Below are 16,122 nucleotides of genomic sequence, written 5' to 3'. Positions count from 1 at the left end.
ATAATGGAAACCAGGTTTCTTGCTGAAAAAGAGTTACAAATATGGAAAAGGGGAAGGCAAGAATAAACCCTGTGTTGTTGAATTGGAACTGGAAGTATCAGTGTGAACTCATGACTTTTTTACTTTTTTTGTGTGTGTGTGACCGGTAAGGAGATCACAACCCTAGGCACGGTGCTGCCTGCACACGCTCAGCCAGTGAGCTCACCGGCCATCCCTATATAGGATCCAAACCCACGGCCTCAGTGCTATCAGCTCCGCACTGTCCTGAGTGAGCCATGGAGCCAGCCCTGAACTCATGATTTTTAATATACAGAGATAGAGAAGTGACTATGTATGTGTGTACATGTCCATACACTAAGAAGTCCTAGAAAGATATGATTTGTGAGTAACAGTGAGTACCCCTAGTGCCCAGATCTTAGTTTCTATATACCATGCTCCACTTAAAGAAATAAAGGCTCTTTGGAGAAAAGGCTAACTGCAGAACTGGATAGGGAAATACAAGATAAACCTGGAACATTTTTTGCTCCAGAAAGTAAGAAAGGAGGGGCTGGCTGGTTAGCTCACTTGGGAGAGCATGGTACTGATAGCACTAACGTCAAGGGTTGGGATCCCCATACCGGCCAGCCACCAAAAAAATAAATAAATAAATAAGGGAGGGATGAGGATGAGGATATACTAAAAAGACATAGAAGTATCTGTGAATAATCTAGAGTGAATAACGTCAAGGGTTGGGATCCCCATACCAGCCAGCCACCAAAAAAATAAATAAATAAATAAGGAAGGGATGAGGATGAGGATATACTAAAAAGACATAGAAGTATCTGTGAATAATCTAGAGTGAACATTATTCTAAATGAGGAAATGCTAGAATCATTCTTTTTAAAATCAGAAATGGAACAGGATTCCATTAATACCACTCCTGTTCACATTGTGAAAGTCTGAGCCAGTAAATAAAAAGAAATTGGAGTTCTAGGTATTAGAAAAGAAAAACCTATAGTTAACTGCATATTATATGATTATGTAAATATAACACTCAAGTTCAGAAAAGAATTTTTTCCAAGATAGGAAAAAACTCTAAAGATGTATCAGAACTACAGAAGAATGTATAAAACTTTATTAAGATATTAAGAAGACCTAAATAAAAGGAGAAATAGACCATGTCCCTGGGTAGAAACACAACATTGTAGACAAAATTTACCAAATTTACCTATAGATTCAATACAATACTTCGACAGGGTTCTACATGGAACTTGATAAGATGATTCTAAAATGCATATGAAAGAGGAAAAGACTAAGATTAGCTAGGATTCTCCAAAGAAGAAAAGGGCAGAGGACTTGCCTCACAAACTATCAATGTATTATGAAGCTGTAGTAATTAAGACAGTCATATTGGTGAAAAGTTATAATTTGAGTAGAATAGAATAGAATGGAATGGAATAGAATAGAATAGTAAACTTGGAAACAAATGCACATACTTTGTCATGTTAATAGATGATAGAGGTGGCATATCACATCAGTGGGGAAAGAAATAACTTCCATAAATGGAGCCATTAGAAAAAAAATGCAATCCATTTAGAAAAAAGAAATTGAGTTCCTGCCTTACACTATATCTAAAAATCAACTCCAGCATTAAAGATCTAAATGTTAAAACATTTATTGTTAAATAGAAAATATATATATATATATATTTTTTTTTTTTTTTTAACTTTGCAGTAGGGAATGATTTCTTAAACAAGACATAAGCATTGACTATTTTTAAAAAAAAGATCTGTCAATTTGGCTATTTAAAATTAAGAACTTGGGGCTGGCTGGCTAGCTTGGTTGGAGTGTAGCCTTATAACACTACAATCAGAGGTTCAGATCCCCATACTGGCCAGCTGCCAAAAATAAATAAATTTAAGAACTTGTTATTCATGAAAAGATACCCTAAAGAAAATGAAATAATACATTACAAAAAGATGAACTCTTATACAGCAATTAGAAAAAATTAGAAAAGCACAACTCACTGTAGGGTTGGCACACTTTTTCTTAAAGGATTAGATAGTAAATATTTTAGTGTTTGAGGTCTATACAGCCTTTGTTGTAACTGCTCGAGAAAGCCATAGAAAATATGTAACAAATTAACATGTTCCAATAAAACTTTATTTACAAAAACAGAGGGCCAGCCAAATGGCCTTAATTTGCTAACCCTTCTAACACACTAAAATTTTGGGTTGAAGTTTTTTTTTAATTAGAGTTTGAATCAGCTTTGTTGTATAATAAAGTAGCCCCCAACTTAGTGGCTTAAAGCGGCAAACATGTTATTTCCCATGATTCTGTGGATCTGCTGGACAGTTCTTCTGGCCTGGGCCAGCTTGGCAAATCTGTCGTCAGCTGGCAGTTTGACTGGGACTGGAATGTTTAGGGTGGCTTCACTCACATAGACTGATGGTTGGTAGAACAGTTGCTCTCAGGGCTTCATCTAAACCAGCCTGTCTTTGCTCCACATGGTTTCTCATGTTCTAACAGGCTGGTCTGGGCTTCTTCATATGGTGGCAAAAGGGGTTCTAGCAGCATAGGGAGAGCAAGCCCAATGTACAAGCGGTTTTCAAATCTCTGCTGTCATCACATTTTTTAATGTTCCTTTGACCAAAGCAGGTCACATGGCCAAGCCCAGATTCAAGAGACAGAGAACGTGACTCCAACTCTTGTTGGAAGGAGGAGCAAAGCCACACGGTGAAGGGGAGTATAGACCAGGATGGGAGGGATTTGTAGCCACTTTACAATCTACTTAATTGTAAACATTCACACGATGATGTGAATTCATGATCTCAGTAACAATTTAGGGTTGTAAATGCATAGCTTAAAATCACTAACCTCTGATGTAGCCTCTGTGGTTTGACTCCTAAAGAAAAGCTTTTCCACCAATAACAAGTTTATAGAACATTCCATGATTTTATTTTTCACAGAGCTCTCTTGCCCAAATCTCTTGTTCGGATGCGTCAACTGAGACATTTCTATAAGCATACCCTTCATATAAATGACTCCCAAGAAAACAAGCATTCTGTCTCCCCAAACCCTCCCAGAGAAATTTTCTAAAATTGGAGTGGGGGTCAGGGGAGGAATCTAATATGAAAATGCTTGCCCAAATAAACCATACAATTTTATAGTTAAAAAATGAAAAATATATATAATTATCTTTTATAATGCAAATTACAGAAAGCCTCATATTTATGAAATGGAGGCATGGCTTTTAAAAATTGAGCAGCACCAACCAGATTGTGGAGAAGTTCCAGTTTCCAGGTATACCCTGAGCTCTCTAGAAGCCATTTCTCTCCAAATTGACCCTGTGACCAACTTCAGAGAGTGAGCATTCCTGGGACAACCACAGGAATATTCTTCTCCTGGTTAAATCCATTCCCTGACTGAATGACCTTGGCAACCTGACAAGTGTTTTGCATTCAAAAGGTCAAGCTTTGAATGAATCTGCCCAGAGACGCTAGTGAAGGGGGCCTTGCCACTCACGCCTGGATACCCAGGCATCTGTCCCCTGCCCCTGCCATTCTGACAGCTGGGGAAGAAGGACCCAAGTTTCCAGCTTGGGCTGTCAGCCCTTTTGCTGAAGGTCAAGCTCTAATGCTCGCTCCAGGGAGCCTTTTCTCTTGCTCTCTAGCTTTCAGCATGTCCATCTTAATAATTGCTTGTATTTTCCTGCTATTTTATAGTCTTCAAAACATTTTCCCTTTCATGCTCCTATTTGATTTTCTGAAATAGGAAGAGGGTGTCAGAACAATCATGAGTTTCCCTTTTGTAAGAAGAAATAGGCCCAGAGAGAGCAGGCAACTGAGTCTTGGGAGAATAGCATAATATGGTGGCTAACAACAAAGGCTCCAGAGTTAGCCTCCTGCTAGTTACCAACCATGTAAGCTTGGGCAAACTACGTAAGCTGTCTCTGACTCAGTTTCCCTATGTAGAAAATACAGATAATAACTTTCCTATCTCATAAGGTTTTTGCAAGAACAGAATGTAATAATATAAGTAAAATGTCTGACACAATAAATCATCACTATTGTTTTATTATTTGGATTGCTTTTGTTATCACATAGCTAGTTAATGGCAAAGCAAAAACTAGGACACACATCCATGGACTCAAAAGCTGTACTACCTGCCTCTGTCTTTCCATAAAGAGAGTGGGAGTTCTGGTTCTCCTGCTCTCTCAAATGAGAAGCAAGCTATCCCATGAGGTGTAGTCTAAGTCCCTCATTAGACCCATCTTCCTAAAAGAAAACTTTTACAGCTTACTAAAATTTCAGAAAAGACACACAGGATTCTGAGCTCTTTTCGCTACTTCCAAGAAACAGGTTTTACCCCAGACCGTGTTTGTCTTCAGAATACCATCAGCTTTTCCCTCAACTATCTAGTATCCTAATCCAGAAAAGTCAATATTCGCAGGGAAATCAGCTTAACTAATAAATGAAATTCTTGCTTATAGCCACGAGTTTCAAATCCTTCCCACACTAACCTTTCATCAAATTTTCTTGAAACCCACCAACTTTTAACATCTCAAGTTCTTTTTCCTCCTTCATCCTTGACAATTATCAGTGGATATGTTAATGAGCAGGAAAAGGTTACAAGATCAGCAACAGGAAGAAGATGGTAAAAAACTAAGAGTCCATATGACCTAGTAATCAGGCTGCCAACTCCTGAATAATTCACAATTGACTTTGCCCACCATAAATAAAATGAGCAATCTGTAGTTACAAGATGCAAAAACAAACAAAAGCTTGCAAGAAGAAAAACATTAAATCTTAAATACAATCATGACTATATTGAAAAAATAAAATGAGAGAGAAAATGAAAAGGAGAGAATCAGAATCCACAGAAAATATATTAAACCATGACTGTGAAAGACAAAGAGAATATGTAGAGAAAAAACAGAAATCTACCCTCATTGCACTGTGTGTAACCAAAGAACAGTATATAATGAATCTCCCACTAGGATTAAATTAAACATAAATTGCTTTTGTTTCTAATTAACATATGCCTGATCCAAATGTGATGGTGGAAGTCTTTTTTAATGCCTTTCACATGCCACAGCAATATTACAACCAGAATGAAAGATTATTAATGGCTTTCAATAGCATTCTCTAAAGTAAAGGCCAAACCTTATGGAAGGTATATGTGAGAGTCATTTAAATTCCAAACACATTTACAAGAATCAGCTCTATTACAGTTCATAGCAAATGAATCCATAATGAAGAGATATTTCAGACCAATTGTTTCCAAATTATGCTTTCAGATTATCTTCATTTCTCTTTTGAAAATATGTCCTGTTATTTTTAGCATGGCATGAGAAACCCTTGACTTTTCTGGCATCAAATTACATCTCTAGTACTTTATGGTTGCTCTCCCTCGTATTTTTACACACCAGCCTAGCCACACCAGACTTATTCTCTCGTTGTTCCTAGTAAACACTTAGTATCCTTCAAAGCCCAGCTCAAATATCATCTGCTCGGTGAAACCTTTGCCGGCACTCCAGATGGAGTAGAAATCTCTCCCCAATGTTCCCACCACGCCATGTCCATGCATTAATTCTCCTATGTGTGGTCTTCAGCAAGAATCTTCTCTTCCGATGTCTGAACTCACCAGGTTAAGGGTATAGCCATAGTGCTTGTATATATGGATTGTATTAGTAGTCAAGTAACAGAAATTTATGGGAACTAATTTAAACTCAAAATTGGGGGGTAGCATATTACTACAGCCCACATGGGAATCTCACAGAATCCAAGCCAAGCTTCAGGGAAAACTAGTGTAAAGAAATGAAAAGCCATCTGGAATCCAAAGGTCATTCTCCCATAGTGAAAAGCCGGGCTGGCCCGGTGGCGCACTGCTATAGTGCTCCGCTTGGGAAGCATGGTGGCGCTCCCGCCAAGGGTTCGGATCCCACATGCAGACCGGTTCCTGCTCACTGGATGAAAAGCCATCTGGAATCCAAAGGTCATTCTCCCATATTCCATCACCAATTCTTTCTAACATCTGCTCTACTCTTTAATTACTTTAGGTTGACTTTATTAGTCTACACAGCAAAAGGACAGGATGGTGATGGAGGGACTCAGTTCCATCACAATGTTTGCACCTATGGGACAGGAATCCTGACACAAAAAGAGAATCCTTTGTCTCTTCTTTGGTCGACACTGAGGGTTTGCGATCCGTCGCTGGACACGGAAAAAGACAAAAAGGAAAAAAAAAAAAAAGAAATGAAAAGCCATCTGGAATCCAAAGGTCATTCTCCCATATTCCATCACCAATTCTTCCTAACATCTGCTCTACTCTTTAATTACTTTAGATTGACTTTATTAGTCTACACAGCAAAAGGACAGGATGGTGATGGAGGGACTCAGTTCCACCACAATGTTTGCACCTATGGGACAGGAATCCTGACACAAAAAGAGAATCCTTTGTCTCTTCTTTGGTCCCTATTCTAAATTCCAGGGAAGGAATCGCATTGCCCAGCTTGAGTCAGGTGTCCACAGCAATCCAATTTGCTAAGTTCAGGTGGTCAGGAATATGTGGTTCAAACACAATTAGTAGGAACCCTGTAAAAAGGGCAAAAAAGAAGATAAGCATTGTGAGATAAGCAGACAGCCCAAGAGGTGACTCCTACTCAGGTATTTTGTGAGATTGAAGGGAGGGAGGGAAAAAAGGTGTGAAGGAAAGAGGGAAGGTGACAAGGATGGGACAAATCCAAACACATTTTAAAGAGCTTCCCCATGGAGATAAGAGTCAAACCAGAAGGTTAGGGACTTAGTGTCTTAGTGGGGATGCTCATGAACTCCAGTGGTAGCGACATCATTGGATGGACTCATGCCTAAGACGCGTATCTGCATGTAGGTAGCCACTGACACAGACCCTTACATTGGAGAACAAGTATGGTAATCAATAGCAGGGATTTGCAAACTAGGAAAAGTCAAAAATAGGCAAAACTTCACCGAAGAGCACAAAACAAAAAATCTATACCTGTCAGTGGCATCTACTCCAAACAACCCAAGAGGCTGTAGCCTTCGTGCTTAGTATGCGTCAAAATCCACCAGAAGTGGAAGAGAAACCCATATCCACTCACGCTGAAGATAAATGTGTGCTCTCAGCAATTTGCAGCCCTCTGGGCATCAGACTGTCAATAAGATTAAAGCCTTGGCATGGTCAAGGTTTCCCAAAGTATGGTCTACATCGGAATCTCAGCCAAGAAATCTGCATATTTAACAAGCTCCTGAGAAGCTTCTCATGCACAGCACTGCTGAGTAGCAGTTTGATACGCAGCCTCTAAAATGACCCCTGGTGATCCCCAAGCTATGCCTCTTTGTAGTTTCCTTCCACATTACACTAGGGTTGGTCTGTATGACCAATAGCATATGGCAGAAGTGACAGTATGTCACTTCCAAATTTATGTTATAAAATATTGCAGCTTCCATTTTGAGATTTCTCTCCCCCCTCCCTCTTCCTCTCCTTCTCTTTCTCTTTTCTCAGATCACCACTCCCACTGGGGGAAGCAGTGTCATGAACAGCCCTGTGGAGGAAGAGACCATGTGGCAAGCAACTGAAGCCTCCTGCCAACAGCCACATGAGTGAGCTTAGAAATGGAGACTTTAGCTCCTTCAGAAATGGCAACACTAGCTGACAGCTTGACTGAAACTTTCTAAGAGGCTCTGAAATCAGAACCAATCAGCTCACCGTTCCCAGATCCCTGACTCTCAGAAACTATGTGAGATAATAAATATCCATTGTTTTAAGCTCCTGCATCTCAGGGTAATTTATTACACAGCAATAGATAACTAATACAGGCAGTCAGTCTCCAAAGTCAGCCTCTTCCTGTCCTTGCATTCTGCTCCTCACATCAAGGGATGGAGTTTATTTCTCCCTCCTATTAATCTGGGCTGGCCTCATGACTAGTCTGAGCAACAGNATGGAGTTTATTTCTCCCTCCTATTAATCTGGGCTGGCCTCATGACTAGTCTGAGCAACAGAATGCAGAAGTGACATTCTGGAACTTCCAAGAACATGTTTCAAGAGAACAGGCAGCTTCCACTTTCTACCTCTTGGAGCCCAGGCACATGCTGTGGGCAACCAAAGCTACAGGGAGAGGACACTGGAGGAGAACACAGGCTCCTGTTTGGCAGCCCCAGCTGAGTCCCAGCCAACAGCCAGCACTGACATCTGCCATGGGAGTGAGACCTCTTGTTTGTCCCACCCAGTTGAGCACCCCCAAACAACTGCAGCCCCTGACGACACCATGTGAAGCAGAACTGCCCAGTCAAACTGAAAGAATCGTAAAAAGTGACAAATGGTTGTTATTTTAAGTCACTAAATCTGGGGGTCATTTTTAGGTAGCAATAGATAACCAAAACATACCATCTTAAGCTAATGAATTTACTCTCTAATGATTGAATTCTGAGTATCAGTCTGTAAGTGGGGTGTAGATATCTGTCTAAAGGACCTTTCCAGGCAAAGAATTGATGCAATGTAAGATGGTCTATACCCTGCATTTCTTTTGCATCTACCATCATGCTGGGTATCACTAGAGACCCACTAAGGCTTTTCCAATTTCATTTCTGCTTCTAACAACAACACAAAGGACTAACATTTACTGAGCTCTACAAGGTACCAGGTCCTGTCCTAAGTAGTTTACCTCTATTAATTTATCAAATTATTATAACAACCCTAAGAACTAGGCCCTATTGTTAGCTCCATTCTCCATATGGGCAAACTGGGGCCCGAAGAGGTTAAAGAACTTGACCACACTCAAACAGAGCTAAGAGGCCGTGGAGCCAACAGCAGGTGGGTCCTGGTGCTCCAACTCCACATGCATGCTCTTAACCACTCCTCCACACTGCCCTCAATCCTACGAGGTAGGTGCCGTCATTACCTCCTTTTTAATGCAACCTGAAGCTTATGGAAAGTGAATCCCTGGCACAAAGTTCACACAGTTGATAAAGGGAAGAGTTAGAAGTAAAACTTCCTCTAACACCTGTGTACTTAAACACAACCCTTTTCTGCATGCCCACATTTGGAGAACAGTTAGATTGTAGGAGAGTCTGGTCCAGTTACATGATCTCAACTCTTCTAGGCTCTACCTTATCTGGTATTTTAAGGAGAACAAGGGTCAGGGAATCACACACCTGTGGTGTAAACTTAGCAGCTCCTTAATCTCTTTTCCTCTTTTTGGGGGGAGATCATCAGAACTTAGAAACATNTTTAACAGCAAAAGGTATTTTACATATGTAGCATGATGATTTATTGAAAATTTACTGGAGCAGGTTAATCTGCTGATATATTTTTCTGTGTCTATTTCTTCTTTTCTATCAGGAAGGAAGAAATGTTATCTGTCCCCTCCCCAAGGGTCTTTGCTTCAGGACTAAAAAAGAACGGTACCAGTCAGGGGTGGGAGGAGGGGAGCACCCTGATCACATCCTCAAATCAGACTTGGGGCTTCTGAAGGACTTGCTCAGGGGTGAGGCCTTTAGGGCATATAGGCTTCTTCTAAATAGGACTGTAAATACTCAGAGCTGCCCAGAGGGGATTTGGGCAAAACATTCTAGGGACAACTTTGCAACTAACAAGGCTGTTCCAGAGTGGAGAGGAGTGGCCACTGGTGCTTTGGTGCTTAGAGCATAATCTGAGGTGAGATTCTTCAGGCTTCATGTCAGGGGCTGGGGAGAGCTGGCGCCTCCTCACACCCAGGAGGAGTGGCTGAGACCTGAGTCCCAAGTGCCATAGCCTCAGCAGCCTTAGCAACAATCCCACCATAGAGCTTGGCACCCTGGTGACCATCTTGCCTTCAGCACCAGAAACCTTCACCATTTTCCTGGACTGCAAAAGCCATAGGATCGCATATCAAACTGGAGAAGCAAAGGCTGCTCCCATGCCCCATGCCCACATATACACAAATGACTGCAATTGTCTGCCTTGTCCATTTTGGCAAGTGGGTGCCCAAGCTAGATCTAATATTTTTAGAATAGTATAAAAACATGGCATTGCTTGCACCCCACTTCATAAAACAAATCATGCCTTTTGCAGCACGTATTACCCACCACCACATAGAGGGGGAAAAAAATCACAATTTTACGTAAGTCTCAATTTCTTAGATATTAACCTTTACTCCTCTTTCCCCCTCTTGTTTCCATGGTATCTTTCCTACTGTATACATTATACTTTAGGCAGATCATCATTTGCTTCTTTTACACACTTGCTTGTTTTACCCTCTCTGCCTTCCATAAAGTCATTATTTCCATTATATAGCATTTTTCCTCTCTCAGGTCCACATTTATAGAATGCCCCCTAGTTTCTGAGCACTAGTTGGCAAACTAAGACCCACAGTCCAATCCTACCTACCAGTGCTTGTAAATAAAGTTTCATTAGAATACACCTCACCCTTTCAATCATGTATTGTCTATGGCTATTTTCAAGCTCTAAAGGCACTTTTGAGTCTTTGGAACAGAGACCCTGAAAGCCTAAAATGTTTAATATCTGGTCTCTTTCAGAAAGAGTTTGCCAGCCCTCGTCTCACAGAAAAACATATGTTGCACTGCATGCTATTAATCTGCACTTTATGCATTTTGGATGGTGTTTCAACAGAGGTCAATGCAAAGTGTTCTGGGAGCACCATTAGATTTTTAAAAGTCCCACATACATGGTTTATAGCTGTCATCTTAGTTGAGGTTTCATATTGCAAATAAAAAATATCCGTTTGAGCTATATTAAGCCCAAAAATAAGAATTTTTTAATGAAATATTTTGATGCTGTTTTCTTCCTAATCAGTCATAATTCAATCAGATAACAGAACCACCATCAGTATTGTAGAATAAGAAGTTTATTAAAGATAATACTGAAACGATACTTTACACAATTGTGGGAGGAACTAGGGTCTGAAAAGTGAAGGTAAAGGTCTGAAAANTCTGAAGGACTTGCTCAGGGGTGAGGCCTTTAGGGCATATAGGCTTCTTCTAAATAGGACTATAAATACTCAGAGCTGCCCAGAGGGGATTTGGGCAAAACATTCTAGGGACAACTTTGCAACTAACTAGGCTGTTCCAGAGTGGAGAGGAGTGGCCACTGGTGCTTTGGTGCTTAGAGCATAATCTGAGGTGAGATTCCTCAGGCTTCATGTCAGGGGCTGGGGAGAGCTGGCGCCTCCTCACACCCAGGAGGAGTGGCTGAGACCTGAGTCCCAAGTGCCATGGCCTCAGCAGCCTTAGCAACAATCCCACCATAGAGCTTGGCACCCTGGTGACCATCTTGCCTTCAGCACCAGAAACCTTCACCATTTCCTGGACTGCAAAAGCCATAGGATCGCATGTTAAACTGGGGAAGCAAAGGGTGCTCCCATGCCCCATGCCCACATATACACAAATGACTACAATTGTCTGCCTTGTCCATTTTGGCAAGTGGGTGCCCAAGCTAGATCTAATATTTTTAGAATAGTATAAAAACATGGCATTGCTTGCACCCCACTTCATAAAACAAATCATGCCTTTTGGAGCACATATTTCCCACCACCACATAGAGGGGGAAAAAATCACAATTTTACGTAAGTCTCAATTTCTTAGATATTAACCTTTACTCCTCTTCCCCCTCTTGTTTCCATGGTATCTTTCCTACTGTATACATTATACTTTAGGCAGATCATCATTTGCTTGTTTTACACACTTGCTTGTTTTACCCTCTCTGCCTTCCAAAAAGTCATTATTTCCATTATATAGCATTTTTCCTCTCTCAGGTCCACATTTACAGAATGCCCCCTAGTTTCTGAGCACTAGTTGGCAAAATAAGACCCACAGTCCAATCCTGCCTACCAGTGCTTGTAAATAAAGTTTCATTAGAATACACCTCACCCTTTCAATCATGTATTGTCTATGGCTATTTTCAAGCTCTAAAGGCACTTTTGAGTCTTTGGAACAGAGACCCTAAAAGCCTAAAATGTTTAATATCTGGTATCTTTTAGAAAGAGTTTGCCAGCCCTGGTCTCGCAGAAAAACATATGTTGCACTGCATGCTATTAATCTGCACTTTATGCATTTTGGATGGCGTTTCAACAGAAGTCAATGCAAAGTGTTCTGGGAGCACCATTAGATTTTTAAAAGTCCTACATACGTGGTTTATAGCTGTCATCTTAGTTGAGGTTTCATATTGCAAATAAAAAATAACCGTTTGAGCTATATTAAGCCCCAAAATAAGAATTTTTTAATGAAATATTTTGATGCTGTTTTCTTCCTAATCAGTCATAATTCAATCAGATAACAGAACCACCATCAGTACTGTAGAATAAGAAGTTTATTAAAGATAATACTGAAATGATACTTTACACAATTGTGGGAGGAACTAGGGTCTGAAAAGTGAAGGTAAAGGTCTGAAAAGGGAAACTGGAGGATCAGGGGAAAGTCACTAAGCAGATTTCCTGAAGCCTGGCCTGGGGGTACAAGTGAGAACAGAGGGGGAAGAAATGCAGGTGTAGAAGAGCAAGTGCCTACTAATGTCTATATTGACATTGTCAGTTACACTTCCTCTCCCCCACCCCCACTTTTGTAAGATTCCTACTTGCACTCATTCTAAGAATGGAAATGCACCCCAAAATTCCATCCTTTGGTGGAGCTGTAATGTTTTGCCTTACATTGGAGTAAGATGAGTCCTCATCTTCATCCCTGTATGTAAGAAGTAACAATGATATTCTAGGTTTACTTCTCTCCAGGCATGTTTTTCTCATTCAGAGTAAGGGTTCCAGTCTCAACTTTATTGATTTTAATGAAAGGTCTTTCAAAACTTCCAGAACAGTCATTGGGTGAGTGATACATTTGCAAATTGGTTGACATTTCTAAATGAGGAATCCAATTCAAACTCCCTCTGATTATGGACTGGCATTAGTGACTTCTTCAAAGGGATAGAATGCAGCAGAAGTGATGCCATGGTCTCAGGAGGCAAGGTCATAAAAAGCAATATAGCTTCTTCATGGCTTTTTCTCTTTCCTTAGAACATGAACCTGTGGAGCCCTGAGCCATCATGTAAGAAGTCCGATTACCCCGAAGTCACCATGCTGGAGAGATTACACGGGGAGACCACATAGAGCTAGAGAGAGATATCTGAGGGTTGATGCAGCCCCCAGCCATCCAAGGCTCCTAACCCAGGTTAGGAGCAGCTCTCGGCCTCCAAGCTGCCCCAGTTGACCCTACGGAGAGCAGGTCAAGCTTTCTCCATCAAGCCTGGTTCACACTGCAGATGTGTGAGCAAAATAAATGTTGTTGAGTCTTCAGCCATAAGTTTTCAGGTGGTTTATCATGTAGCCATAGTAACTAAAGCAAGATACAAAGAAATTTTCTGAATAAACTATAGCATTCTAATTCAAAACAGACTTTGGTTGAGCTGCCAAAGATAAAAATGCCTATATATCCTATATATTACTATGGAACTTCATTCATCCATATCATTCATCTATCCATCCCACAAATATTTATGAAGTGCCTCCTTTGTGTGCTGAGGATTCAGTGGCAAAGACAGAAATGATATCTGCCTTGACGGGGCTTCAGGCTACAACGGGAATAATTTGTGAGTGTTACAGAAGGGGAAGCCCAGGATGCTTTATGCTGTTGTCGGATAATGTCACATGTCTTTTCTGGAAATTTCTTAAGGATATGTTCCCCTTAATTACAAGAACCATTTGGATTCTGGCAATGTTTCAGATATACAAAGCAAAAGAAAAGATATCAATTTACAATTTCAGCAAATGCAGACTTGCTAGGTTATAAGGGTTTATGGTGATTGCTTTCAACTGCAGCAGTCAGCTGTCCTTTCTCTGGATCTAACATACATACACGAGATGCTAATTCTATGCTTTTTCCTGAGCCTACTTTGAAATTATTTATAATGATGAGACTATAAGCTCATCTTGTCTAAGAAACACTGCTGTGCGGAGTGACCTTAGTTTGGTTGCAAATCGAAATTACTCACAAGATCTATATTAGACGTTAAAAGCTTTCTCATCGGGCTGCTGATAATGAAGTTTGCTAACCATTCTAGTGCATAAAGTAGAATTATGAAAACTGATTCAGTCTAATTATCAAAGGGTCGAGGTTTCTCCGCTTTTCTCAGAATGTGTCCATTGAAGCAGCTTGAAAACTCGTCGTCCAGAATTTAAATTACCTATTGCTGAGGCTCAGTGACTGCTCCAGGAGTGAATGAAAGTGCTTAAAATCTCCGGACTGTTTGATTACAGGTACCCGTTCATCGTTTGCTCGGTCATGTACAACTGTGCAATTAAAACAAATGGTGGTGTATAAAAGGCTGACTGAGGTAAATCTAGCCTACAGGCAGAGTGCCAGTCTGTTGGAAGGAAGTGCCAGGCATGGTGGGGAAAACAATGAATAAAAAAGACACAGGCCCCCATGCAATATTCTCCTGGAACTTGTAGTCTAGAAGGGGAGAAAGACAGGAAACAGGCATCAGTAATACAGTATGTAAGAACTATGCTGCAGACGATCAGTTCAGAGTGGTGTATCAAGGGAAACTAAGCCAAGGATGTGCCCTGTAAGCTGAAAGTTGTGTAGGAGTCAGCAAGGCAAAGGTGGGGGAACAGGGGGGAGAAGAAAGCATGGTTCACGCTGAGTCAGGTATGAGCTAAGATGCTAGAGAGACTCAAAATGATGGAGGAATTGAAAATATTCAGTCTGGTTGGAAAGATGAGGCTGGACATGGAGGGAAAAGGCCTACCAACTCCTGAAGGGCCTTGTAAGCTGTTTCGAAGAGGTTCAACTTCCTATTCCTTACATTTCATTTCTAACACGAAAAAGGCATGTTCAGCTACCACACCCACTCTTTTAAAAAAAAGAAGAGATTCACTTTCATTGAGGATCTCTAAAAATCAGATAAATGGAAGAATCAATTCTTCTCTGGTCTTAGGTCAAAAAGACAGAGAACATGGAGTTCCCACTTGTTCTCTTGCTTAAGTTTTTTCTTCCAAAGTCTGGTAGCTATTTATTCCTTTACCCATTCAACCTGACCTCTCTCTGCCCAGTAGATTGGAGAGGGAAGCCACAGAATTAAGTGTGAAAGCTTGGAGAATATCATTGTCCATTCTCAGGAGGGAATTTCCCAGCAAAAAGGATAAGGATTACTATTTCAGACAAGCATCGTGAATATTGAGAGCTCAGAATTGTCAAAGATTTTCTTTTTAATGTAAGAAAGACTCCTATAAAGAGCATTTGTACCTTTTATCTGACCTCAGAAAACTCGTGTATCTTACAATTCAGTACATGACACATGTGAATACCATACCAGCACTTTGTCGCAACCATTTTCCTTAACCATTTTAGGCAAAGTGGTTAAGCGTATGTAAATTTACTACATAACTGAATGACCTCTCATGAAAGTTGTCCTGTTTGCAGAAAGGACCTGAGCCAAATGTAAGATGTCTCCTAGATTGAGCAGAGACATTTAGTGTACCCAGCATGGTGCCAGGGGCTGAGAAAATAGAGATGAATTAAATACATCCTACAGTCCACTCAAAGTCTAGGCACAGGCTTGATGACATGGGGCAGGCAGAGCTTCTGGCAGCAAACACAATTCTGTCATGTGGAAAAATTTCCCGATTTCCTGTTTCCTGAACCAAGCAAAACTCACAGTAAAGAAGGTTCTTAACTTAAAACTGACTAAGCAAAAAGACAACTGCATTGGTTTTCTATTGCTGCTGTAACAAATTACCACAAACTTAGTGGCTTAAAATACCACAAATTTATTCTCTTATAGTTCTTGAGATCCGAAGTCCAAAATGAGTCTTCTAGGTGCCGGCAGGGCTGCGTTCCGTCTGGACAATCTAGGGGAGAATCTATTCCTTGCCATTTCCAGCTTCTAGAGGCTGTTCACATCCTCAGCTCACAGCCCTTCCTATCACTCTGTTTCTGTTGTGTCTTATTCTTTTCTCACTCTCCTGCGTCCTTTGTCCCCTTATAAGAAAACCTGTGATTACATTTGTCCCACCTGGATAATCCAGGCTAATCTCCCTATCTCAAGATCCTTGTAATCACATCCCAAAGTCTTCTTTTGCCACATAAGGTAACATATTCACAGGTTCCTTGATCAGAACACATACATCTTTGGGGGGGG

General features: G+C 40.7%; 1 pseudogene; it reads left to right on the top strand.

Annotated features, from left to right (window-relative positions):
• LOC103600576 overlaps positions 1-13,090 on the top strand; it is a 41,655-nt pseudogene extending 28,565 nt beyond the window's left edge.
• Positions 13,091-16,122: the final 3,032 nt, after the last annotated feature.

Source organism: Galeopterus variegatus, unplaced genomic scaffold, assembly GCF_000696425.1.
Source record: "Galeopterus variegatus unplaced genomic scaffold, G_variegatus-3.0.2 Scaffold3392, whole genome shotgun sequence".
Classification (NCBI taxonomy): domain Eukaryota; kingdom Metazoa; phylum Chordata; class Mammalia; order Dermoptera; family Cynocephalidae; genus Galeopterus; species Galeopterus variegatus.
The sequence above is the reverse complement of the archived record's forward strand: the minus strand, read 5'-3'. Positions and strand labels throughout refer to the sequence as shown.